General features: G+C 42.7%; 1 long non-coding RNA gene across 10 annotated transcripts in view; it reads right to left on the bottom strand.

Annotated features, from left to right (window-relative positions):
• LOC309612474 overlaps positions 1–27,203 on the bottom strand; it is a 109,229-nt gene that overhangs the window by 65,202 nt on the left and 16,824 nt on the right. For 4 of the 10 annotated variants that reach the window (XR_014235141.1, XR_014235143.1, XR_014235144.1 and 1 more), the window contains exons 3-4: positions 2,841–2,991; positions 2,149–2,344 (exon numbers count right to left, since the gene is read on the bottom strand). This is a non-coding gene — a long non-coding RNA (uncharacterized lncRNA). The other 6 variants (XR_014235146.1, XR_014235151.1, XR_014235140.1 and 3 more) reach the window with 5 other exon arrangements.

The following is a 27,203-nucleotide window of genomic DNA, read 5'->3' as shown; positions in this document are numbered from 1 at the left end:
TACTATGTGGAATAACCCCACAAATGACCTCCAATGTGTTTTTCTCTTGAAAACAAATACTTAAGACACTATCCATTTTGCTTCTTTTTTTGACAAGTTATTGAAGATGAAACCATACTGCTTTCTGCAAAAGAGGTGCAAAGTAGACCTGAGACTAAGTAAAAGAAACTATCTAGCTCTTAATTTCCTAGGCTATATGGAAAACGAAATCATTCTACTTATTAAAATAGCCTTTCTTCAAATTCTTGTGACTTACTAAAAATGACCATTAACATTTTCAGTTGATTTCATTTTGGTTTTGGTCAGAGTTTCTTCTGAACTGAGTTTCACTGACAACTTTGGTGACATTTATCCCTCACTTCCCTTTTTTTTTTTTTTTTTTTTTTTTCTGATGCCCTCTGGGACTGAGGCTAAGGGATGTGCTGCTCTTGTTGGCACAATAGCTTTTCTCTTTGGATAGGATACACCGAGACCCAATGCTCCAACAATGGCAATAAATCATGTTTTCCTTTTCAAAGCACTCTCATATTTACTCTCATTCATGTTATGTGTAAGAAGCTCTTGTGAGTGCAACATAAACCAGGCTTATTTGGGAATCCAACAATAAATAAGGCCCTCTCCTCACCCCGAAGAGGCTCATGGTCTGGTAGGAATGACAAGTATATATAAACAATGACAATAACAGTGGTAATGGTAATCATTATAATTTGAGTATCTACTATGTTCCTACACTGTTCAAGCACTTTACAAACATTAACTCACAAAATACTGGGCAACATGTGATACATATAATGTTATCTGAGGCCATATGAATTACAGCTGTGGTGGAGAGCGCCAGGAAAGCTTCATGGAACAAAAGGGATTTTAACTGAACTCTTGAAATCACTATGTTTTATACAGGCAGAGATGCTCCAAAGTATCAGACAGACACTTATTTCTTATCATCTCACCCAATATCTGAGCCTACTTATAATAATAAAAAAAGGCAGCCGCAATAGAATTGTTAAAACAAGAATGAAAACACTAAGGTCACATTATGGAGAAGGGAGAGCTGTACGAGAGAACCTGTATCTATTAGGACTATTGCTTAGAACTGAGGTAAAATCTGTCTTGGCAACTTAGGTATAACGGGTTTCATAACTTCAACTTCTTTCTCAAAAACAGACATACATGCTTGCTCTAACCTCTAAGAAAATCGACAGGATGAATCTTTATCTGAGGGGGATAAAAGGTAGTAGAAATTGTTTTTCACAGATACACAAAGGTCTTTCAGGCATTTGTTTCTTACACTTAAATTATCGTCCCGTGATGGCATTTCTGTGAGAAGCCGAGAAGCTGCAATCCAAGAATGCACCCTTCTGGTGTTCTAATTCTAACCGGATCCAGGGAGGGAGCTTAGAGCAGTGCTTTTCAAACTCTAATGTGCATCCCAATGACCTGGGGTTTCTAATTCAGTCAACCGGCTTGGGGTGTGAGATTCTGCATTTCTAACAGTCTTGAGAGGCAAGGGCTCAGAACAGTAGTTTTCAAATGTGAGCATCAGAACCACACATGGATGGCTGGGCCGCAGCTCCTGAGTTTCTGATATAGAAGTTCTGGGGTGGGGCCCAACAGTTTGCATTTTTTTTTTTAAACCACTTTATGGAGAATGATTGACATACAAAAAGCTGTAGATATTTAACATATATCTGATGAATTTGGAAATAAATATACACCCGTGGAACCATGACCACAATCTATGCCATAAACATATCCATTATCTCCAAAAGTTTCCTCCTGCCCTATTTATTATTATTAAATTTTTTTGGTGACGGGAGTTTGCAGGCCTAACAAATTCCCCAGGTGATACTCATGCTACTGACTACCACCCCCCGCCCCCCACACGCCAAACCACCATCACCACCACATTTTAAGAGCCACTGGCTTAGAACAACTCTCATGAATGTGAATGGTCCCTCCTGGGCTTTGCAGGAAAGTTGGGGGGATAGAGAATTCAAGATGAAACAACCAAGATGGGCCTTTCCAAGCAGGTATCTTATGAGCTTAAATGAAAAGGGATCCACACACTTTAGATAATGAAGATAAGGATAGCTAGCATTTGTTGACATTTTCTCTGTGCACCAAACTAAGGGGTTTAACTCACATTACCTCACTCGGCAACCAGCATGGGCAGCAGACTTGGTGTTTGATGTGTAGCTGAAGAGCCGGCCCCATGTGCGTGTCCGGAGGTGGTGTCTCGGTTCAGCGTTGTGGTCCGCAGAGGTACCTGCAAGCAAGGCCAAACTGGCCCGCAGGAAACACCTTTAGATCTGGACAAGCAGCCGCTGATTTCTGCTTCACAGGCCTTGCAGGAAACAAGCAAAAGAATTTGGGGGCAGGTGTTAACAATCATCTGTCTCAACCGCAAAAGTACCTGAATATAGAACAGAGTTTATCAGCCCTGGCCCATGTCAGAAGCATCTGGATGCCTGAGACCCATCAGGGGAGAAACCTTTTTTAAAGCTCCTCAGCCAGAATTGAGAACTAATGGTATAGGTTTGATTTGGGGCAAGACCAATGGGGGAGGGGGAGGGCAAAACCCAAACTAACCAGCAAAACGCCTATTCCCAGAATGGATCTCTTGAGGGTTTGCCAAATTGGCCAAATTGGTTTCTTGCTACTCTTTAGAGCAGTAGTTCTCCAATTTCAGGACGCATCAGAATCACCTGGAGGGTTTGTTAAAGCAGATTACTGGGCCTACCCCCAGAGTTTCTAACCCAGCAAATCTAGGGTGCATTTCTAACACATTCCCACATGAGGCTGATTCTGCAGGTTCCAGAAACTTGGTTGCTCTCTCTCACCCTCAGAGGCATGTCCTCGAAGGCCACTCTTGCTGTCAGCCATTAGCACACCGGGTCCTCCAGCCTTCTCTCCACCAGACAGCCCTGTCCTCTCCACCACCCTGAGGCACGGAGACACAGCACCCAGACCCAGAGCTGGAGGTCTTCCCCCCTAGAAGGAACAACACCAACAAAGGCAGGAGGCAGTGTTCTCAACACAGGGTGCACTCTGGAAAATGCCCAGGCCAGGGCTTCACCCCCAGGAATTCTTATTTAATTGGCCCAGGATGGGAACTAGGCAGCAGTTTTGTTTTCTAGTTGGAGTAAAATAGACAAAAAACAAAAAAGTGCACAAATCTTAAGTGCGCAGCTCAGCAAATTATCCAAACATGTATGTATTTTTAATTTGTATAAGCATCACTGAGGAAAACACACACACACACACACACACACACACACACACACACACACAAACATCACCAGCAACTCAGAAGCCCTTCTTGTGCCCTCCCTGTAAAATCTACTCATTCCCTCTTCTCCAAAGATAACTGCTGTCCTGGCTTCTAACACCACTGAGGTTTAAGATTTTCCTGATTTTCCTAATTGTATGATATCTCATGTTTTGAGGAAAATCTTTTATGTCAGGTTCCTTTTATTGAATATTATATTTGTGAGATTCACCCATGTGATTGCAGCTGTATTTTGCAAACTTTCAATACTGGTCTGTATGCCATTATATATGATATACCACAATTAGTCTATTCTACTGTTGATGGGCATTTGAGTTGTTTGCAGTTTGAGCGATTGCAAATAATACTTCTGCAAACATCCTTGTACATGTCTCTTGATGCACCTGGGTACTCATTTCTCTTGGGGATAAACCCAGGACTGGAAATGCTGGATCACAGGGAGGTATTGGCTCAACTTCAATAGATGCTGCCAAACTGCTATCTAAGGTGGGTGTACCGATTTACACTCCGTTAGTAGCGCTTGTGAATTCTAGTTGCCCCACATCCTAGCAGGAGAGCAGTATTTGTATAAGCTTGCCGGGCTCTGTTGTGCATCGGGTATTGAGAGCCACTGGTGCCATCGTATGTGATACACTTTGGAAATGGCATATGATCTCACATATGGCGGGAGTACTGGGGGTAGAGGGGATATAGTGTGATGTTTTCACAACCACCCAAGCAGCAGACAGGACAGATATTTTTATTCCCCTTTTGCTAATGAGGACACTGAACTCAAAGTTCATTGACTTGGCGGAAGTAAGATAACCATATAGTAACAGTCATGACTAAAACTCAGGACTCTTGATTTCCATCCCTTTGTATATTCCAACATACAGCATAACGTTATTCATTAGATGTCTAATGTATAGAGGTTTGGGGCAAACCAAACGCCAAGGCACCTTCTCTGTTGTCTCCTGTCCCAGGGTTTAGGAAAGAAGGGAAAGCAGAATGACTCAGACTTTCCCCATGACTGAAGTCTCTGGTCATGGTTGTGAGAAGTACACAGATTCTTCCTTTAGTCAGGGATTTAAGACAGTAAATATGCCCCTTCAGTGCCCGGGAAACTCCACAACCAGAAGGGTAGCTGGTGAGCCTAGGAGCAAGATGGCCTGAGCTTCCCTCAGACAGACTGGGCTCTGACCCAGCCCTTCTCTGTCCTCGCTGGGTGACCTTGGACAAGAAACTCAATGTCTCTGAGTCTCAATTTCCTCGTTAATAAGATGGGAACCTTAACATATATCTCATGTTTTAAGGAATGAATAGCATATATAAAAACCTAACACATATTAGCAGTCAATACAATGTAGGTGTTCGTAATATTACAAGGTAGAGCCCCTTAGCCCTGAATCTTCCATTTTTCCCTCTCTACTGGATCTTCTCCATCAATGTACAAATGTGGTTATTTCTTCTATATTTAAAAACCTCTCTCAACCCTACATCCTCCTCTAGATTGAGCCCCAATTCTCTCTTCCTTTTACAACTAGTGGCCTTTGAAGCATCGTTTGAACTCACTGGCCGCAATCCCTCCTCTTCATTTGTTCTTGAACCTTTCCATCAAGACTTTCACACCCCCGACTCCACTGACAGGACTCTTCTCAAGGTCACCAGTGACTCTGACTTCGGAGGATTCCCAGTCCTCATCTTACTCACTCTGTCAGCAACAGTCAACGCTGCCTCTTCCTTGATGGGTCTTCTTCACTTGGCTTCCAGGACAGACACCATGTTTCTCCTACTCTCCTTCTAGCTCTTGGCTGGCCCTTCTGTCTTTCAGCTTGTTTTTCTTCTTCTTCCCAGTCATAAACACTAGACCATTCCAGGACCCACATCTTGGACTTCTCCATCTGCTGTCATTCCCTCAAAAACTTCTTCATCTCTTGGCCTTTAAATACCATCTCTTCATTGATGGCCCCCAAAGTTAATCTCCTGCCCCAACCCTACCCTTGAATTCCAAGCTCATATATCTATCTGCCTGCCTACTTGGGCCCTTCACTTGTCTAACAGGGATCTAGGGTGTAAGTTCCCGCAACTGAATTCCTGATCTTCTTCCCAACCTGCACCCGTGAAGCCTTCTGTCTCAATTCATAGCAAAACCCTTTTTCTAGTTGCTCAAGTCAAAAACCTTGACATTCTGTTTGGCTCCTTTCTCTTCCTCACACCCACAATCAACCGATTAGCAAATCTTTTTGACTGTATTTTCAAAATATATCCAGAATCTCCCCACTCCTCACCATCTCTATTACTACTACCCTGGTGTAAGATATTGATACTTTCTTCTCTTCCTGAGATTATTTCAACAGCCTCCTAATTGGTTTCACCCTTGTCCTTCACGGCTTATTCTTAACACAGCAGCAAGGGATCCTTTTAAAATGCAAATCAGATCATGTCACTCCTAGGCTTAAACCAAATGGTAGCTTCTCATCTTGCTCAGAGTACATCAAAGTGCTTAAAAAGGCCCTCCACCATCCCCCACCCACACACCCACACCCTTCTGACCTCATCTTCTAGTCTTTTCTGTGCTCATCCTGTTTTTGAGTCAGTCACACTGGCCTGCCTGTTGATCCCTAAACTTGCCAGGCATGCTCCTGCCTCTGGCCTTTGCATTTGCTCTCATCTATGCTGAGAATGCTTCTGCCTCAGATATCCTCATACCTCTTTCCACCTCCTCCAGGTCTTTCTTTAAATTCCACCTCCTCAGTGAGGCCTTCCCTGACCACCCTACATTATACTGTACTCGTCTTTATTTTCTCCCTAGCACTTCTCACCCCCAAACACAACACACACGCATTATTGTTGTCATTGTCTTGTTTATTGCGTGTTCTCCCCATAGAATGTACAGGCAGGGCTTCCCTGCTGGCACAGTGGTTAAGAATCCGCCTGCCAATGCAGGGGACATGGGTTCAAGCCCTGGTCCGGGAAGATCCCACATGCCGCGGAGCAGCTAAGTCCGTGCGCCACAGCTACTGAGCCTGCGCTCTAGAGCCCGCGCGCCACAACTACTGAGCCCACGCGCCACAACTACTGAAGCCCACGTGCCTAGAGCCCATGCTCCGCAACAAGAGAAGCCACCGCAATGAGAAGCCCGCACACGGCAATGAAGCCCACGCAGCAACGAAGACCTGACACAGCCAATAAATAAATAAGTAAAATAAATTTATGAAAAAAAAGGAAAAAAAAAGAATGTACAGGGAACGAGGGCAGGATTTCTGTCATTTTAGTTTACTCCAATTTCCCCAGCCCCTGGAACACTGCTTGCTTATAATGCAAGCTCAGTAAATATTGATTTAGTGAATGAAATAGTCCCTACTCACAAATGAAAAACAAAACAAACAGCCTTGGTAAAAGAGATCCTGGGGGAAATCCCCAAGAGTTCTTTGGCCTGAGAGAAATACAACTCATTTGAAGGGGGAAATAGTTTTGGTTTTCCCCTTTATTTCTGAAAGTTCTATTTAACAAAGACTAGCCATGCCTGCCTCTGTAATCCCTTTCTAATCTTTAATATGTCTTCATAAGAACACAAAAAAGAAAGGAGTGTGGGAGCCTGGGGGACGGGCAAGGAAAGGGGGAGGAGAGGAGAGGAAGGCAAATGAAGGGTAGACGGTTCCGAGGAACACATGACCCACAGGAACTGGACTTGCCCTGAGTGTTTTCTGCCTCATCGGGGCCCTGAAGCCGGTCTCTGGGCTGTGTCTCAGCTCTCTGGTCCCTCCTATGTTCATCACTTCCCCTAAACAAAGAATCCTTCTGGCTGCTTGCATCACTAATGGAGTTTCTTTTAGGTTGTATCACAGCCTCTCAATTTAAAATTTCCATCATAGAATGGTATGTGTTAGGAAAGAATGAAGAGCCATTTACAGCCTGCAGTAAATACCATTTCTCCCATTAGAGGGGGGTGAGGATAGAAAGGATGCTCACTGCCCCACTGCCTGACAGGGAGTGGATGGTTTGCTTTCCTTAAGTGCACACCTGAGTTATAACAGAATGGCCAACCACAGTTCTCCAGCAGGGCCAGCTGGCACAGGCAGATGAAGCAGCCACGCTCCAGGCAGGATTTGAGGCTCACCAAAGACTGTTGTGCCCCTCACCTGCTGCAGCATTAGCCCTGCTCTGGTTAGGCCGGTCCTTCCCTGGGTTAGGGTGCTGTGTCTCTAGGGCTCGCCGATCAAAGCCCCAGATGTGCTGCAGAAGACAGAGTCCAATCCAAGACAGTGGTTACACTTGCCAGGGCAAGAGTGCAAAGGGAGGCCTACAAAATATGTGTTTAAATATTTAAAAGTTATAAGTCAAGCCAACAAACTGTTAACCCTAGAATGGACTTTTGCAAAGATCACTCCACCTTGGATCCCACACAAAGAGAAGGCCAAAACCTTATTAGAAGTTATTTTCATAAGTCCCTGCTGTGTTTTGTCTTGTATCATGTTGTTTTAAAGCCTATTACATCCCAGTGTAATATTTTATCTGCTAAAAGAGTTTGGCATAAATGTTATGGGTAATGTTTCTGTACTAATTTATTCTCAGGAAACAGTCTGTTCCAAGTTTCTGGTGACCACATGTATAGCACTTTTGATCATCATACTTTGTCTTGTATAGGCCAGTTATCTCCTCTATCTAATCATTTCCTAATAAGTCTTTATATTGTCATTTCACTTACCTTTTAACACCAAAAACATGGGTAGATTTTCATTAACTTGAAATTGTTGATTAAATGACTCCTAATTATAGTATCCAAAATTTAGACTTTTAAGATCTGGCTGTTTAATAGAATTGGTGTGTGTGTGTGTGTGTGCGCGTGTGTGTGTTTAAAAAGTAATTTACAGGGCTTCCCTGGTGGCGCAGTGGTTGAGAGTCTGCCTGCCAGTGCAGGGGATGCGGGTTCAAGCCCTGGTCTGGGAGGATCCCACATGCCGCGGAGCAACTGGGTCCATAAGCCACAACTACTGAGCCTGCGTGTCTGGAGCCTGTGCTCCGCAACAAGAGAGGCCGCGATAGTGAGAGGCCCGTGCACCGCGATGAAGAGTGGCCCCTGCTTGCTGCAACTAGAGAAAGCCCTCTCACGGAGGCAAAGACCCAACACAGCCATAAATAAATAAATTAATTAATTTTAAAAAAAAAGTAACTTACATATCTAAATTATCTAGAGTCAATTTAAAATAAACTTTTATCATCAATCCTAATTTTTCTCCTTCAATAGCAGATTTAAATCTTAATGTAAATTAAATGTACCTTAGTAATAATATGTTTTTATTTCTGGAATTTGATTAATGTTACAGGAAAACAAATACATTAAAAAGGAAAACAAACAAACACCAAGAGACCTATGAGATCCTTAGCAAAATGGCCAACCACTCTCTTTCAAGTTCACTTATTTTTGGTTTTCCAGATATGTGGACAAATGATTTCGGAAATAGGAAGCGTATGGGACTACCTGGGAGAAGCTTATCATTAAGAAGTCTCTGATGGTAGTATTTCTATGATATCAGAGTTGGAAATGATTTAAGTGAAACAAGTAAGATATTGTAAGTAAGGGTTAAGTCAATGACAAGGGTTAAGACAGTCAAACTGTCTAAAGACTAGCTCTCAGAGAATATGGTCTCTGACACTAGTGATAGACAGTAGGGAGAGACCACCAATTGGTCCAGCAAGACACTCTCCCATTCCGAGAATCAGAGGGTGGTCTGTTACCTTTGTAGACCTCCATTAATCGAAAGTGTGAGTCCCCAGGGAATTAAAGGTTGTCACTAAGGGAGGATTAGGACCATTGAATCCTGGTCATCTTACTAGATCAGGATTTAAATACTTAGTGCTAAAATAATTAGGGACTGCCAAAAATAAGGCAAGCTCTTGAAGGGAAGAAGAGCCTTTGTTGTTTCTGCCCTAAAGGGCGTTTGGAGCGATCTCTGAATTTGGAAACAGAAGCCTTCAGCTTCTAGTTCCGGCTTTGCAGGTGACTAAGTGACCTATTATCCTTTATTCCCCTATCTTGGGTACCAGCATCCTCCCATCCAGGGTTGCTATTAGCTCACACTGCACTTTGTTCAAATTAGGAAACTGTGCTCCAGAGAGACAGCCAGAGCCCTGCCTGGAGGGTGGGGCACAGGCTACTTAGCTCTGCCACAGCCTCACAAGCGCAGGCGACTGTTCTCCATCAGTTTTCAAACAAGCTTTGTCCCCCTTAAGAAACTCTCCTCCTGGACACCCTTCAGTGACTACCACAAAGCTTGTTTCTCCTTCCCGCCTTTCAGTAAGGTCACCAGGGGATTCCAAGTGCCTAAATCTGAGGGACAGTTTTTGTTCCTCATCTCACTAGGCTCCTCAGGAATGTGGACTGTGCTGATCACGCTCTCCTTAAAATTCTCCTTCCCCGGCCTCTGCGGCACCCATGCTCCTGGTCCCTCTCCCCCTCTCTCTGGCCTCTCCTCTCAGGCTCTTTGGCTGGGGTTTCCTCTTTGAAACCATGCTTAAATGTGAGCCTCAGTCCTGACCTTCCCCTCTTCCTATTCTAGACTCTCATTGATGCCAGTGACATCAAATACTATTCCCACAGGCAGGGAAGACCTGTTCCTGCATCCTCACATCCTCCCCAAGAAGGAATGGTACTGGAGCCCCTCTCCTGCCTGTCTCTCCACAACTTACCATGCTCCTCCAAAGAGTGAGTAAAGGAGCTGATTGGGAGGGTCGGGGAAACGCTGCACTAGCTCTAGTGACCACTCTTCTGGGTCTGGCAATCTCCCCAGCAAGCCAGGAGGCAGGCAGCTGGGGTTGGGAGGTCCAGTTCAGGGGGGAGGTGTGAGGAAACCCAGCGGTAGCTGCAGATTCCCAGCTGCATTTTCCAATCCAACTTTATCAGCAATAAAGTTGACATACTGACCCCTAGCGGAGTCCTGATCCTACCTCTCAGCTGGTTCTGAACTCAGAGGAGGGGGATTTGATGTGTTTCCTCCCCACCCCCAAACCATGGCCTACAAACCAGGAAAGCTTAAGGAACAGGCACAACGATAGGGCTTTGGAGATTTAAGATATATCCAGAGAGAGCGATGCTTCAGGTGTGACAGGGATAGGAGGTGTCAATACTTTAGTCAGCACAGGGCTTCCAGGTCCTCGACTGCTTTAAGACACAGCAGTTTAATGAGCCTGGTGTCACAGGACCTCGGCAGACCTAAGCCTTTGCCACCTCAGTGTACACAGGCTTTGCAGGTTTTTGCAACTTATAGATCTAAGCAGGTATGCCCAACATGGGGATTAGATGGGTCTTTCTGTCACTTAAAACAGGCAGAGTTTCAGTGAACAAATTATTTAGGCATTAGTGGTTGGGAAAATTTCTTGCTGCTCCTACCATATCTCTCAGGCAGGAACAGCCCAAAGGAAGCTAAGTTTCACGTGAAACTTGCTGTAAATGGAACTAAGCTCCACCTGGGTGAGAGCTGTGGTTCTCAAATGCTAACATTCATAAGAATCACCTAGCGAACTTGTTAAAATAGTTTCCTGGGCTCCCACCACCCGATTAGTAGGTCTTGGGTAAGGCCTATGAATTTGCATTTTCTAACAAATTTCCAGGTGGTGCTGCTGGTCTGAGGACCACCTGAGGACAGGGTTAGGATATACTAGCTGTGCATTAAGTCATCTGCCTCAAATTCTCTTCCTCCTTATGTTATGTTGAACTGAGTCCAGTTTTAGAGCCAAGGAGTAAATTGTGGTGGAATTAACCTCCTGATTCCTTAATGACTTATCTATAGACTCCTCCTGGAATCACCCTCAAACCCCACCACACAGATCAACGTCCTCTCTAGCTTTATTGCTTAAGCCTGACTATGGCTTTGGTTAAAGGCTCAGATCTGGAGGTTCAGCCACAGAGGGTGGTGGCTTTTCATCACCAAACAGATAAAGGAAAAGGGGCCCTTATTTTATAGGTGGCAGGATATCTTTTTGGACATTAATAAAAATATTAGTAAACCAAAGACTAGAAAGGAGTAGTAAGAGGCCTAATGCCAGGAACATACTGTCTCTAGGAATCAAGGAGGAGCTGGATTGGTTTAGAAACTAACAAAGATTCTCTCCTTGACCAAACTCTGGTCTGGCTCTTCTGAACTCTCTTTTCAACTAGGCCCTGACTTTCAGGCTTCCGTGTTCACCTCTGCTTTGTCCATTGTTAGCAAGAACCCCGCTAAGTCAGTTTAACTCCATCCTCAATTTCTGATCTCCCTCGATATCTAATCAGGTCCCTCATCCTCCACCATCCCCCAGGGGATGTCTGATCACCCTTGCCTGCCTTCAGCAAGAAGGTTAGGATGGCTTAGCCGAAAATCCCCGCCCCCACTTATCCCTGATATTTCAGTAAATTTCCATCCACTGACTCCCCTTCCCTGCTCCTTGGCTATAAATTCTCACTTTTCCTCGTTGTTGAGCCCAATTCAAAGTTGAGCCCAATATCTCTCCCCTACTGCAAAACCCCATTGGTTCCTACAACTACCACAATGGTGCTGAATAAAGTCTGCCTTACCGTTCTTTAGTAAGAGTCATGAGTAACTTTTTCTCTAACAAAACTTTGATCTTGAAATCAGAATGAGAACAGTTGGAGAGAGAAAGATAAATAAAGGAGCCAGGCTGTGTCAGCCAGAGACACCCATTGGATGTTTGCAGCCCATGTCCATTCTGACTGGCCAGCACTGGGTCTTACCACCACTGCCATGTAGGGAGAAGGATTTCCTTAAGAGACAGGTTTTGATGGCAGAGGCCAGCCTAGTCCAACATAAAAGACGAAAGGAGATACGCTTGGACCTATGCTCTCAAGGAAGGTATTAGAAATCATTCTGTTTGTTTGTTTTGGTTATTACTAGACCAGAAAAGGTGACTGGGATCCAAAGAACTCTAATGGAGGGAGGTGAAATTTCAGAGAACAGACTGGAATAATCTGCACCTGGCAGCCAAAACCAGGAGTGCAGTTCCAGGAAGCTCTTGAGAAGTGCCCTCTTTAAAGGTCAGATAAGGAGTCAACAGTAAGTTTAATTGGGGAATCACCCTTTAAAGACTGCAACAGTTACACCTGGTCACGCAACTGTGGCCAGATTTGAGCTGGGAGATCTGGGAAGAGAAGCATAGCATGCTGCTAGCATTACCAGTGAGTTTCGAGGTGGCTCAATTATTGCAATAGAAGAGAATGCAGGCATGGCGTGTGCCTTGAGGCAATGTAACCCAGGAAACTTTTGAAAGGGGACGTTCAGGGAAGGCACAGGAAGGTGAGATGAGCTTCAGGATAAGCAGGCAGGACAGTGGCAGATAGAGTCCAGGCCTTAGATATTGGTCCTGTAGGACAACACCATCCATGAGGGGTCACCCACCCAGGAAGACAGATAAAGGACGACAAGATCTGTGTCAACAGCCACGTTTCTGGCAGACTCAAGACTTCCTAACTACAGATGGCTCACTGGGGTGGACCCCACAAGACAGAATCCAAGGAGTATATTGGAAAAGCAAATGTCTGGACTCAAAAGCATAGGGAAATAAAGAGGAAAACATTAATCAGTACAGCAAATGGTGCTGGCTGATGTGATAAAGAAGGAAATGATCAACTCAAGAAGCAAGTTAAAATGTTAAAAATGTGGCTGAGTCTTCCTGAAAAGAGAAGTGGAACAACGGAGGCAAACAGATGATCAGAGACATGAGCCACTTCACAGAGAAAGAGGACGGAGGGAAAGTCTCCGCTGCCTTTGACCCAAGAGCAAGGCAGATGTTCTGTGGACTAGCACACGACAGAGGTGGCTGTCCTCACCAGCCCCAGGGAAGAGCCTCAGAGCCACCACCACAAACAAATATGTGCTGAGAACCTTCTGTGTGCCAGGGACTGTTTTAGGCCCTGGGAGTACAGCAGTGAACAAAGACCCAGATCTGCCATCATGGAACACATATTCAATAGCAGCTTTAGTTGAGGAATCCACTATGAGAGGTTCTCCAGATTAAGCAAGTGACACAACTTCTTTAGGAGGCCTGAGAAATTCCAGGCAAGAGGCTGTGGCTCATAAGGGCTCGTAAAAGCTGACAGTAAAATATTCAGGGATGTAACCTGCAACTTTGGTAGCTTGAAACCTTCCACAGTGGGAGTATTTACACCAAGGAAGTTGGCAAGTGCTATCAATCAGGGCTTTTTTTTTCTTACACAGAGCTAGTTTACCAGCACACCATTGCAATGACTGCTCACAAGAGGAAATCTGGCTGTGTCCTTGGTTTGACAGGGACACAGGGGAAATAGAAATTAAGGGGTTTTTAAGTGGGGAAGAAATGAGCCTCCAATAAGTCCTGGAGCATCATTAAAAATTTCTAAATTTTGCAAGAGGCTGGGAAGGTTTCAATTTCCAGATATGATACGGTAAATCTAGGCCATAATTAACCTCTTGATGAAGGACTTCTCCCAACACCATGTAAAGTTAACAGGTCAAGGGACTTCCCTGGTGGCACAGTGGTTAAGAATTCGCCTGCCAATGCAGGGGACACAGGTTCGAGCCCTGGTCAGGGAAGATCCCACATGCCACGGAGCAACTAAGCCCATGCGCCACAACTACTGAGCATGTGCTCTAGAGCCAGCGAGCCACAACGACTGAGCTCACGTGTCACAGCTACTGAAGCCTAGAGCCCGTGTGCCGCAAGAGAAGCCACCCTGACGAGAAGCCCACGCAGCACAACAAAGAGTAGCCCCTGCTCGCCGCAACCAGAGAAAGCCCGCGCGCAGCAACGAAGACCCAGTGCAGCCAAAAATAAATTAATTAAAAAAATTTTTTTAAAGTTCACAGGTCAAGAACTATAGAAAAGTGATATATAGACGGAGAGGCATTCAGACAAGGCTAATATCAATAAGGCTTTTTCTTTCGTGTTTTTTCAGTCTTCCCTCCTCCCCTCGGATCCTGCTGGACCTCTGCCTGGGTCTTCAGTTGGTGCCAGTACTATGTGTGTGTTCTGGGATTTCAAGAACTTTATTTTGACTGAAGTAGACATTCATCTTGATTTTTAGGTGCCCATCGTCTACACCTCTTCCCACTCCTTAAGAGTCTTGGTTGGAGGCAGAGTCTATCTCCTTTTATAGAAGCAGAAAATGCTACTTACTCACATTCCCAGCTTCCTTGAAGCCATATGACAAGAGTGGGGCCATGTGACCAAGGCTTATTCTGTGAGACCCACCGACCTTGGACTTTGAATCAGGAGTCAGTGACACACAGACCCAGCCCCAGCAGAGAATTCCCCAAGTCTGTGGGTCCAGGGCTCAGCTGCTGACTACAGGGTCTTCTCAGGACCAGTTCATAGGTAACACCAGGTATTCCAGTCTTCCCTGTGATTCCCCCAACTGCCCAAAGAACTACTAATACATTCCTTCTCTGCTTAAATCAGGCAGAGTTGATTTCTGCAGCTCAAAACCTAGAACCAAGACTGATACAACTGGTCTAAATGCCAGGTAGGGCCAGCAGATTTGACTCTGTTTTCTAAGTTTCTTGGGTGTGGGACTGGTGCTGGGAAATCTATGTCCTGTTAACCCTTTGGACTCTAAAAGTAGAGCATATAAGAGACTTTGCCTGCAACCGCTGAGGGAACTCCACTCTTCCCAGGCACTGAGTGATGCCCCTGGGCTGAGGCTGAACAGGATGAGAGTTTGTGTAGAAGATAATTGTGGACCTGAATGTCTGTGGTCTTTACCTTACCAGAGCAAGGAGATTTGATTTGGGAGCTTTTAGTCCTCCATGCGGATGTAATACTATGTTTCATAACATCTAACACACTACCAAGAGAGGGGGAGAAAATGCCAACTAAAGTTTGCACAACACTTGTCACTTAAAATGTTTATCTTATACTTTCTTAATAAGTTCTTTTAGACTTAGACATAGATCTTTATCATACGTTGTTCTCATGCATATATTAAAAAGAATATGAGCAAAAAAACTTCTTAGAAGCTCTTTATATTCAGAATTCAAATATTCTGAATCATGTTTATTTTCAAAGTTGGAAAAAGCTTTTGTTGAATATCCTTTTACTTTTTTCCCCTAAAAGATAGTTCACATGTCTATAAGCAGACTCTGAATACAGTTATTTTTTCTTTTTCATATTCTTTTCCATTATAGGTTATTACAAGATATTGAATATAGTTCCCTGTGCTATACAGTAGGTCCTTGTTGGTTATCTATTTTATATATAGTAGTGTGTATCTGTTAATCCCAAACTCCTAACTTATCTCCCCTCCCCGCACCCCCCCGCTATCCCCTTTGGTAACCATAAGTTTGTTTCTATATCTGTGAGTCTATTTCTGTTTTGTAAGTTCATTTGTATCATTTTTTTAGATTCCACATATAAGTGACATCATATGATATTTGTCTTTCTCTGTCTGACTTACTTCACTTAATATGATAATCTCCAGGGCCATCCATGTTGCTGCAAATGGCATTATTTCATTCTTTTTTATGGCTGAGTAATATTCATATATATATATGAATACACACACACACCCCACATCTTCTTTATCCATTCATCTGTCAATGGACATTTAGGTTGCTTCCATGTATTGGCTACTATAAATAGTGCTGCTTTGAACACTGGGGTGCATGTATCTTTCTGAAGTATGGTTTTCTCTAGATATGTGCCCAGGAGTGAGATTACTGGATCATATGCTAACTCTATTTTTAGCTTTTTAAGGAACTTCCATACTGTTCTCCATAGTGGCTACACCAGTTTACATTCCCACCAACAGTGCAGGAGGGTTCCCTTTTCTCCACACCCTCTCCAGCATTTGTTATTTGTAGACTTTTTAATGATGGCCATTCTGACCAGTGTGAGGTGGTACCTCATTGTAGTTTTGATTTGCATTTCTCTAATAATTAGCAATATTGAGCATCTTTTCATGTGCCTGTTGGCCATCTGTATGTTTTCTTTAGAGAAATGTCTATTTAGGTCTTCTGCCCATTTTTTGATTGGGTTGTTTGTTTTGTTTTGTTTTGATACTGAGCTGTATGGGCTGTTTGTATATTTTGGAAATTAATTCCTTGTTGGTTGCACTGTTTGCAAATATTTTCTCCCAGTCTGTAGGTTGTCTTTTCATTTTGCTTATGGTTTCCTTTGTTGTGAAAAGCTTTTAATAAAATTTAATTTTATTGAACTGAATACAGATTTTTAAAAATATAAGACCTCCATATCGGATGGTATTCCAAAAGGTACTTTTTAAAGCTTTTTACTTTGAAATAATTTTGGACTCACAGTAACTTGCAAAAATAGTAAAAAGTGTTCCCATATATCCGTTACCCAGCTTCTCTCGATGTTCTGGATCACTTTTTTAAAATGAGATACCATTCATATACCATAAAATTCACCCTTTAAAAGTGTACAATTCTGGGCTTCCCTGGTGGCGCAGTGGTTGAGAATCTGCCTGCCAATGCAGGGGACAAGGGTTCGAACCCTGGTCTGGGAAGATCCCACATGCCGCGGAGCAACTGGGCCCGTGAGCCACAAGTACTGAGCCTGCGCGTCTGGAGCCTGTGCTCCGCAACAAGAGAGGCCGCGATAGTGAGAGGCCCGCGCACCGCGATGAAGAGTGGCCCCCGCTCGCCGTAACTAGAGAAAGCCCTGGCACAGAAACGAAGACCCAAGACAGCCATAAATAAATAAAATAAATAAATAAATTTTTTAAAAAGTGTACAATGGTTTTTAGCACATGCACAATGTTGTGCAACCATCACCACTACCTATATCAGAACATTTCCATCATTCCCCAGAGAAACCCTGTATCCATTAGCAGTCACTCCCCAATCCGTTCCTCCCACTCTCCCAGCCCCTGCAACCACCGACCTACCGTCTGTCTCTATGGCTGAACCACTTTTTAACTCAGAGTGGCCTGAATGATCTCAGATGGTATCACCATCTGTGTCAAGAGCACTCGTGAGGGAGCATTTTATGACAACACTCCGCTCTGTCTGCTGGGTTTTCTTCCAAGCTGCTGACACCCATTCTGCCAGTTTTGATGCACACGGCAGGCAATGACACCTCCATCATAAGAGCTGCCTGGCTGAGGACACTGTAATATGACTCCCAATTTTAGAGAAGTTAAAATGTGGGAAAAAATTCACATCCTAGAATCAATGAGATTCTGTAATGGAAGAACGTTATTTGAGACATTTCAATTTTATTGGCATCGCATCATTGTCAAACATCATATTATCATAAGTTTATACTGTCATTTGATCCCATTGCATATCTTCTGGTAAACCAGTTGGACAATACAGCTGAGCAAATATGAGATAGGAAAGAGGACAGTGATGAGTTTTCACCCTTGGGTGCAGTGGGCATTGAAAACTTTATTTTTATTTATTTATTTATTTATTTATTTATAAAAATAAATTTATTTATTTATTTACTTTATTTTTGGCTGTGTTGGGTCTTCGTTGCTGTGCGCGGGCTTTCTCTAGTTGCAGCGAGCAGGGGCTACTCTTCGTTGGGGTGTGCGGGCTTCTCATCGTGGTGGCTTCTCTTTGTTACGAGGCACAGTCTCTAGGCGTGCGGGCTTCAGTAGTTGCAGCACGCAGGCTCAGTAGTTGTGGCTCGCAGGCTCTAGAGCGCAGGCTCAGTAGTTGTGACGCACGGGCTTAGTTGCTCCGCAGCATGTGGAACCTTCCCGGACCAGGGCTCGAACCCGTGTGCCCTGCATTGGCAGGCGGATTCTTAACCACTGAGCCATCAGGGAAGCCCGGAAACTTTATTAAATAACTGTTCTGCTCCTATTTCAGAGCATTCCTGGAACAAAAGCTAAACTACCCAACAGTGGTTGAAGGAGGGACTCCAAGGAGCAGTAGATGGTAGGGGGCAGGGTGTGGAAGTTAGTCTCATAAAGGTGAGGACAGAACCATGTGTTGCTTCTTTTCCTTTTCTTTTCTTTTCTGTTTTGTTTTTTTTTTAACTTCTTGGCCCTGTCGCCCAGCATGCAGGATCTTAGTTCCCCGACCAGGGATCGGGCTGCACCCCCTGCAGTGGAAGCGCACAGTCTTAACCACTGGACAGCCAGGGAAGTTCCTGTGCTAGTTATTTTCTCATTGCCCATTCCCACCCTTTTCTGCCCTACTTTGTACCTGGGCAGGCTGACTGCTTAACAGACTACATTCCCTGGTCATTATAGTGCTCTGGTTTCCTGTGCGTTTGGTCAATGGGAGGGAGTTTAGACGGTGGGAAGAATGAGTAGGCTGGATATTTCCCCCCCTCACCCCCCAGCCCATCCCTACCGCTGGCAGTCAAAGGCACACTTTGGGCACTGACTCCTTCCCTCTGCCACATTCCTGTTGGGCAGCGCCTCTGCCTCAGCTACAACTCTCCTGAGTTCTGTATGAGCTCCCTCCTCTTGTCCCTAGAACTAGAACTTCCATGTAAATCCTGGATGCTTCTACATCCCTTGTTTGTATCCTTAACCTTGCCCACACCTCTGCAAATAATCCCTTTGCTATATTCCCTTCAGTTACCTCTTTAAGTATACCATTTATTTCCTGCTGAAACACTCAGTCCTTCCCCCAGGGGGAGTGACTCACTGACGGCTTGGGTGCTTCTTTCTCCTCTCATCTCTCTCTCTGGATCCGTGCCCCCTGCAGCAGGCACCCAAGTCCTCTCTCCTACATGATACAATCTTACTGGGGCAGGCTCTGTTTCTGAAATAGGGAGATAAGCAGTGGGGGCCAATAGGTTAAGTCCTGGGGGAAGATATTAAAAAGTCCAGTTTTGTCTACAGATCAAAACTATACTCTATAATCTAGCTTAACCATTAAAAAAGTTAAGATTTTGTTCCCTAAGGTCTATTTCTCAAGTTGCTTCTGAACTCAGAAGGTAGGGGGCATTATTCATTGGCCCCTTAAATCCCAATAACCACTCTCAAATGTATATCTCCAGTTTCAGACCCATATAGACAGCTGTCCTGTCATTTTGCTCTTCCTCTTTCTACCCCAACCTGTTCCAAGTTCCCTATTTCATTCCATCTAACCACTCTCCACCCAAGTGCTCATGCTGAAAGTCATTCTTTTTTATTTTTTTTTTGAGGGCCCTCTTCCAGGTTTATTTTATTTTTTAACATCTTAATTGCAGTATAATTGCTTTACATTGTTGTGTTAGTTGCTGCTGTATAACAAAGTGAATCAGCTATACGAATACATGTATCCCCATATACCCTCTCTCTTGCGTCTCCCTCCCACCCTCCCTATCCCACCCCTCTAGGTGGTCACAAAGCACCGAGCTGATCTCCCTGTGCTATGCAGCTGCTTCCCACTAGCGATCTATTTTACATTTGGTAGTGTATATGTGTCAATGCAACTCTCACTTCGTCCCAACTTACCCTTCCCCCTTCCCGTGTCCTCAAGTCCATTCTCTACATCTGCGTCTTTATTCCTGTCCTGCCCCTAGGTTCATCAGAACAATTTTTTTTTTAGATTCCATATATATGTGTTAGCATACAGTATTTGTTTTTCTCTTTCTGACTTACTTCACTCTGTATGAGACTCTAGGTCCATCCACCTCACTACAAATAACTCAATTTCGTTTCTCTTTATGGCTGAGTAATATTCCATTGTATATAGGTGCCACATCTTCTTTATCCATTCATCTGTTGATGGACACTTAGGTTGCTTCCATGTCCTGGCTATTGTCAATAGAGCTGCAATGAACATTGTGGTACATGACTCTTTTTGAATTATGGTTTTCTCAGGGTATATGCCCAGTAGTGGGATTGCTGGGTCATATGGTAGTTCTATTTTTAGTTTTTTAAGGAACCTCCATACTGTTCTCCATAGTGGCTGTATCAATTTACATTCCCACCAACAGTGCAAGAGGGTTCCCTTTTCTCCACACCCTGTCCAGCATTTTTTTTTTTTTTTTTTTTTAATTTTTGGCTGCTTTGGGTCTTTGTTGCTGTGCGCGGGCTTTCTCTAGTTGCGGCGAGCAGGGGCTACTCTTTCATTGTGGTGCGCAGGCTTCTCATTGCGGTGGCTTCTCTTGTTGCGGAGCACGGGCTGTAGGCACGCGGGCTTCAGTAGTTGTGGCACACGGGCTCAGTAGTTGTGGCTCACGGGATTAGTTGCTCTGCGGCATGTGGGATGTGGGATCTTCCTGGACCAGGGCTTGAACCCGTGTCCCCTGCATTGGCAGGCGGATTCTTAACCACTGCACCACCAGGGAAGCCCCTCTCCAGCATTTATTGTTTGTAGATTTTTTGATGATGGCCATTCTGACCAGTGTGAGGTGATACGTCATGGTAGTTTTGATTTGCATTTCTCTAATGATTAGTGATGTTGAACCTCCTTTCATGTGTTTGTTGGCAATCTGTATATCTTCTTTGGAGAAATGTCTATTTAGGTCTTCTGCCCATTTTTGGATTGGGTTGTTTTTTTGATATTGAGCTGCATGAGCTGCTTGTATATTTTGGAGATTAATCCTTTGTCAATTGCTTCATTGGCAAATATTTTCTCCCATTCTGAGGGTTATCTTTTTGTCTTGTTTATGGTTTCCTTGCTGTGCAATAGCTCTGAAGTTTCATTAGGTCCCATTTGTTTATTTTTGTTTCCATTTCTCTAGGAGGTGGGTCAAAAAGGATCTTGCTGTGATTTATGTCACAGAGTGTTCTGCCTATGTTTTCCTCTTAGAGTTTTATAGTGTCTGGCCTTACATTTAGGTCTTTAATCCATTTTGAGTTTAATTTTGTGTATGGTGTTAGGGAGTGTTCCAATTTCATTCTGAAAGTCATTCTTGACACCTTCTTCTCAACCTTATATACACGAATTTTCAAATACTGCAGACCCTGTCTATGAACAAATCATTAATCCATCCAACTCTCTCCATCAACACTGCTACAACCTTGGTACAAGCCACCAGTAACTGTTGCCCAGACCTTAGTAATAGCTTTTCTTAAAGTTTTAAGGGGGAAACAAACTAAAGAGGCAATGTATCATGAAGCTTCCAGGAAGTCCAAAATAATAGCTAAGAAACATTCATTCTAATATAGAATGAATTCTAGTCCTTTTTTCTAATAGTAAGTGACATATTTTTAAATGAAAGTGACTAACTAATATCTGAGGGCCTTAAAACAATAAAAAAGATAAGTGTCCCAGGGTTTGGAGCTGCGGGGACCGTGAAGGGTGGTGCTCTCTATTTGCTCCATGTTTGCAAGTGCTCCGTAGGATGAGACCTGAGCCAAATCTGGTGTTCATCAGTAGCATCACTGTTCTAAGAAATACATGATAAGGAGGACATCTTTGACCCAAAGATCCTCCAGGGCTCTCTGCCCAAATCCATTGCTGTTGTGGGTTGAATTGTGTACCTCCAAAAGATATATTCAAGTCCTAACCCACAGTACCAATGAGTGTGATCTTACTCAGAAATAGGGTCAATGCAAATATATTTAGTTAAGATGAGGTCATACTGAATTAGGGTATGACTGGTGTCCTTATAAGAAGAGAAGAAACACCAACAAAGATACAGAGGGAAGAGAGCCATATGAAGATAAAGTCAGGGTTTGGAGTTATGCTGCCCCAAGCCAAGGAACACGTAGGGCTACCAGAAGCTAGAGGAGGCAAAGAAGTATCTTCCCTCAGAGCCTTTGGAGGGAGCATGGCTCTACAACAGGTTGATTTCAGATTTCTGGCCTCTAGAACTGTGAGATAATAAGTTCTGCTGTTTTAAGCTACCCAGTTTGTGGTACCTTGTAACAGAAGCCCTAGGAAGCTAATACGCCAGCCTTTAGGAACTTAGTCCTCTAGAGCAGGGGTTGGCAAACTGACTCACTGACTTTTTATTTGGCCCATGAGCTAAGAACTTTTTTTTTTCAGAAGTACAATTTGCAATCAATTTGAGAATAGGAAACATTAACTTTGAACCTCAATTAAGTGAAATGTTGTCTCCTAAAAAAGAATTCCATTTTTCTCATTAGCAGACCTGTATTACAAAAAAAATATACTCAATTATTATTATATTTTTAATATCATCATTTTGAAATGTGCAGAAATTTGTTTTCTCTCTTATTATATGAATCCTTACATAATATTTATGGTTTTGCCTCCTGGCCCGCAAAGCCTAAAATATTTTCTATCTGGCCTTTCACAGAAAAAGTTGGCTAAACTCTGCCCTAGAGGAATCTCAGCATCATCTTCTCATTTAGCCAAGGAAATTTCTAAGCATCAGTGAAAACATTTTTTAAAAATATTTATTTATTTATTTATTTATTTGGCTGGCTGCGTCGGGTCTTAGTTGCGGTGCATGGGCTTATCTCTAGTTGAAGCAAGCGGGCTCCAGAGTGCGTGGGCCTAGTTGCCCTGCGGCATGTGGGATCTTAGTTCCCTGACCAGCAATCGAACCCGCATCCCCGGCATTGGAAGGCAGATTCTGAAGCACTGGACCACCAGGGAAGTCCCAAAAACATTTTAATTATGATAAAGAAGATTGATTTTTATCTGTTTTTATCTGACATAAACTTTTTTCCCTTGTTACTTTTTTTTATAACAGCTTTACTGAGATATAATTCACACAACATACAATTCACCCACTTAGAATGTACAGTTCAATGGTTTTTAGTATATTCACAGTTTTGCAATCATCACCACAATCAATTTTGGAGCATTTTCAGCACCCCATAAAGAAATTTCGTACTCATTGTACCCATTAGCAATTAGCCCCCATGTCCCACTAGCCCCACACCCTCCAGCCCTAGACAAGCATTAATCTACTTTCTGTGTCTACGGATTTGGACATTTCATACACACTTTCCATGTTACTTTTCTACATTTGCTTTGGTTGATCTTAATTTTTATTCATTTTCTTTCAATCCTTTAAACCAAGAACAAGAAGAATTAAGACCAGAGGTGTGAGCCATAAAAAGCTTTTACTTCTCTGACATCCATCTTTCCCATCTTGATATTTAGCTCACACATATGGTCCCACTGGCTACATGTCCCATGTAGACTAAAAATGTCCTGGACTTTACCCTACAGAAACATTACATGACTGAATGTCCTGAGGTCAGGAAACTGGAACTCAGTCCACAGAGTTCCTAAAGCTCCCAGCTTGTAGCTTTTTGAGCTGCTGAATTGTGACAAGTCAGGAATCACCCCAAATATCTGTCATAGTTTGTTGATAATATGAATCTCTGAAATAGGAAGAAAAAGTGGTAAAAAAGAAAATTACTTACACAAATTGCCTTTGAGAAATACAACATAATCTTTAAACATTTCATGTTTACCTAAAGTGAAGTTCTTTCAGAGTCAAGGTTTTATAAAAAATATTACTTGGCCTCACCAATTAATTATTTGCTTTAATTATCGATAACAGATCCTCTGACTGGAAACCACCAGTTCACCTTGCTTGTTATAGTAATTAGCTATAATGACTTCTAATGGTCCTAGAATTTTTTCCTTACTTATTAAAGAGCCATAGCATTTAAATCACCTCATCTATTGTTCCGGCTATCTATTGCTGCATAACAAACCACCCCAAAGCTCACTGGCTTAAAATGACAACAATCATTTTATTATCTCTCGTGGTTTCTGTGGGTCAAGAATTCAGGAAGAGCTCCACTGGGTGGTTCTGCCTTAGGTTCTGCAGTTGAAGCCATTCAGTGGCAGGAGCTGGAAGAGTAAGCACTGGGAGAGCTTGGGCTGGCTGAGCATCTCTCTCCATTTCAGAAGGCCTCTCCATATGGTCTGTCTGCATGGGTTAGCTTGTGCTTCCTCATAGCATGGTGGTCTCAGGGTGGTACTGCTTCTTACACAGTAGTTCATGTTTCTAATGAAGGGCCCAGCAAACCAGGTAGACTCTGTACCACCTTTTATGACCTACCCTGGGAAGTCACATAATATCACTTCTGCCACAGTTTACTGGTCAACCAGTCACTAAGGTTTAGCCCAGATTCAGAGAGGGGCCACAGAATTCACCTCTTTATGGGAGGTCAAAGAATTTGCAGAAAGTTCTTAAAGTTGTCATCATCTATGCAGAAGACATTTTTTGGCTTATGCAATAATTACTCCAGTGAGAGACATTATTTCTCTCTTCCTTTTACTTCCTTGTGTTTTTTTTCCTTCTTTCACAATCCCCTTAAAATGTCTCCAATTTAAAGATTTCAGCTCCACATACTTTGCTTGGTACTTTTGTGTTCTGCAGATAGACTAATTCTTGCGCCAGACCCAAATATTTCTGGCTGTTCTGTTCTACTCTGCCTACTTCCTGTTTGGTTGACTTTTATTTCCTGTACTCTTTGTCAAGGGCTTTGTCAAAATTGTAAACTTCCATTTTGGCCTAAGCACTGTGTTCTATTTCTGAATCTGCCAGTGGTCTTGAGCAATAGTATGCATACAGTAACTGCAAGTATAATACCGGAAGTGAAAATTAAAATACTATGTCTTAACTTAATATAGATGGAATTAAATACCCACTTTAAGGAAATACATATTTTAGTGGAGACCATTTTCCAAGAGATCAGACCTCAAAGAGTCAGCTCACCTTCTCAGAGGTGAACTGCTTTGAGCCATTGGTTGGACCATCAACGATCCAGCCCCAAAGATCTTATTTCCAAGGGATTACAAGGCTAGCTAGAATTCTTTCTTTTAGAGACAGTTCTATAGCTCTTAAATTGTTTTGGGCTGCAAACAACGGGAACCTCAACTCAACTGGCTTAAACCATAAGAGAATGGTTTAAGCAGCTAACCATGTCATCAAAAACTCAGATTCCCTCTAAATCTTTCTGCTGTAACATCTTCAGTAAGTCAGCTTTATTTTTAACTCACGGTCTTAAAATGGCTTCTATAGTTCACTTGTCACTCGCAGACACAGCAAAGTCCAGTAAATTCCTAGATGTCTCTTTTTATTATGAATGAAAAAAATTATTCCAGAATCTCCCTAGCAAATTTCCCATCTTGTTACATTGCTCAGAAATGTATCATTTGCCCATTCCTAAACCACTCTGTGGCTCAAGAATGGGATTACCATGATTGGCTTAAAGATGCACTTGGCATATGTAGCACAGCGAATTACCCAAACAAAATCAAGATTCTGACAAAAAGGGGGAAGAGAAGAAAGAATGACAGATGGGGAGCCTTCTAATATTTGGATTTAATGTAATACAAAGGGAGAAATTCCCCTCCCGTGGAGTTCCTAGATCACTGAATGGGACCACAATTAATACAGTTGCTCAAAGCAGAAACCTGGCAGTTCTCTTTATCTATGTCTCCCAATAATCTATTCCCCAAAGCCACTGTCTTAATTCAAGCACGTATCTTCTCTCCCCTCCATTGTTACAATTATTTTCCTTACTGGTCACCTGCCTCTAGTCTTCCACTTCCCTTAATCCATCTTCCACATTGTTGAGAGGCTGAGCTTTCTCTCATGGATTATCAGGGTATTCTCAGTGGAGCGCAAATGCTAAAAATGGAGTGACTTTCTCTGTCCACTTCCTCCACATGAGTTGGTGAAATGTATTTTGTGGCTGCGATGTATGAAACAGTTCTGGTGCAAGGGTGTTCAAGAGACAGGTGAGGAAGCAACAGAGGAGATGGGATGGCATTCATTGCTATCATCAGCCTAATGATGGTATGGAGTCACAGAAGGGGTTAGAGCTGAAAGATAAAGATACTGTATTCATAGTAGATTCTGTGAGACTTTAGGCACAAGCAGTCTTTTGTGAGTCCCAGGTGACTGTGATACAGTGTTGGACAGAAGGGAAGGTTTTCTGAGCTCAGCAAAGCAGGAAAGAATATTTCATGATCTATTGTACTCTGTCCCTCCTATTTCAGTGATATACCAAGATCATATCAAAAGTCTAAGGCAACATGGATGGACCTAGAGATTACCATACCAAGTGAAGTAAGTCAGAAGGAGAAAGACAAATACCATATGATATCACTTATATGTGGAATATAAATATGGCACAAATGAGCCTATCTATGAAACAGAAACAGAGTCACAGACATAGAGAACATACTTGTGGTTACCAAGGTGGACGGGGGTTGGGGGAGGGATGGACCGGGAGTTAGGAGTTAGTAGATGCGAACTATTATATATAGAATGGATGGATAACAAGGTCCTACTGTATAGCACAGGGAACTATATTCAATATCCTGGGATAAACCATAATGGAAAAGAATACAGAAAAGAATGTATATATGTGTATAACTGAGACATTTTGCTGTAAGCAAAAATTAATACAACATTGTAAATCAACTATTCATCAATAAAAATAAATAAATTTTAAAAAGTCTAAGGCAAAAAACATACACAAAATATACCCAGTAATATGAAAGAAAACTTTATGATTTTTAATATTGATCTATAATGTTTAATAAGTACTAAATAAAAATAAATGTGTATATGTTTACTATGAAAATGAAAAAGTTCCTTCTGGAATATCCAAAATTAGGTTTAATATAGTTTGAACCTCATTAGAGATTTTGATAGTTTGCTGTAAATATTAGATGAAATATTAATAATAAATTATTATTAGATGAAAATTATGCTTTCTTCAATCTCAGTCGTTAGATAACAAAATACAAGTCTTTCTTATGCAATAATTTAAAAAGCCCAACCTTCTGCTCATAATTTCCTATTTTTCCAACCTTCTCACTCCATGGTCACACAAAATCTGTTTTTTAACCTCAATAAGACCTACAAACCTTGGAACTATTCCCAGTTTGCTAGGACATCCATTTTCCAGCCAGCTTCCTTCCTTAAAGAGCTTAGTAAAAAAAACTGTGTAGCAACACAAGACAATGGGGATGGTATAAATATCAAGTGGAAAAAAAAAAGGCTATCAAATTTTATGTATGCATAGTATTCATTGCTGTAGCTATATAAATTATGTAATAAAAGTTATCTGAGGATATACTCCAAACCATTACTCTTGGATAAT

This window comes from Balaenoptera borealis (genome assembly GCF_965194805.1).
Source record: "Balaenoptera borealis genome assembly, chromosome: 15".
Taxonomy (NCBI): domain Eukaryota; kingdom Metazoa; phylum Chordata; class Mammalia; order Artiodactyla; family Balaenopteridae; genus Balaenoptera; species Balaenoptera borealis.
The sequence above is the reverse complement of the archived record's forward strand: the minus strand, read 5'-3'. Positions and strand labels throughout refer to the sequence as shown.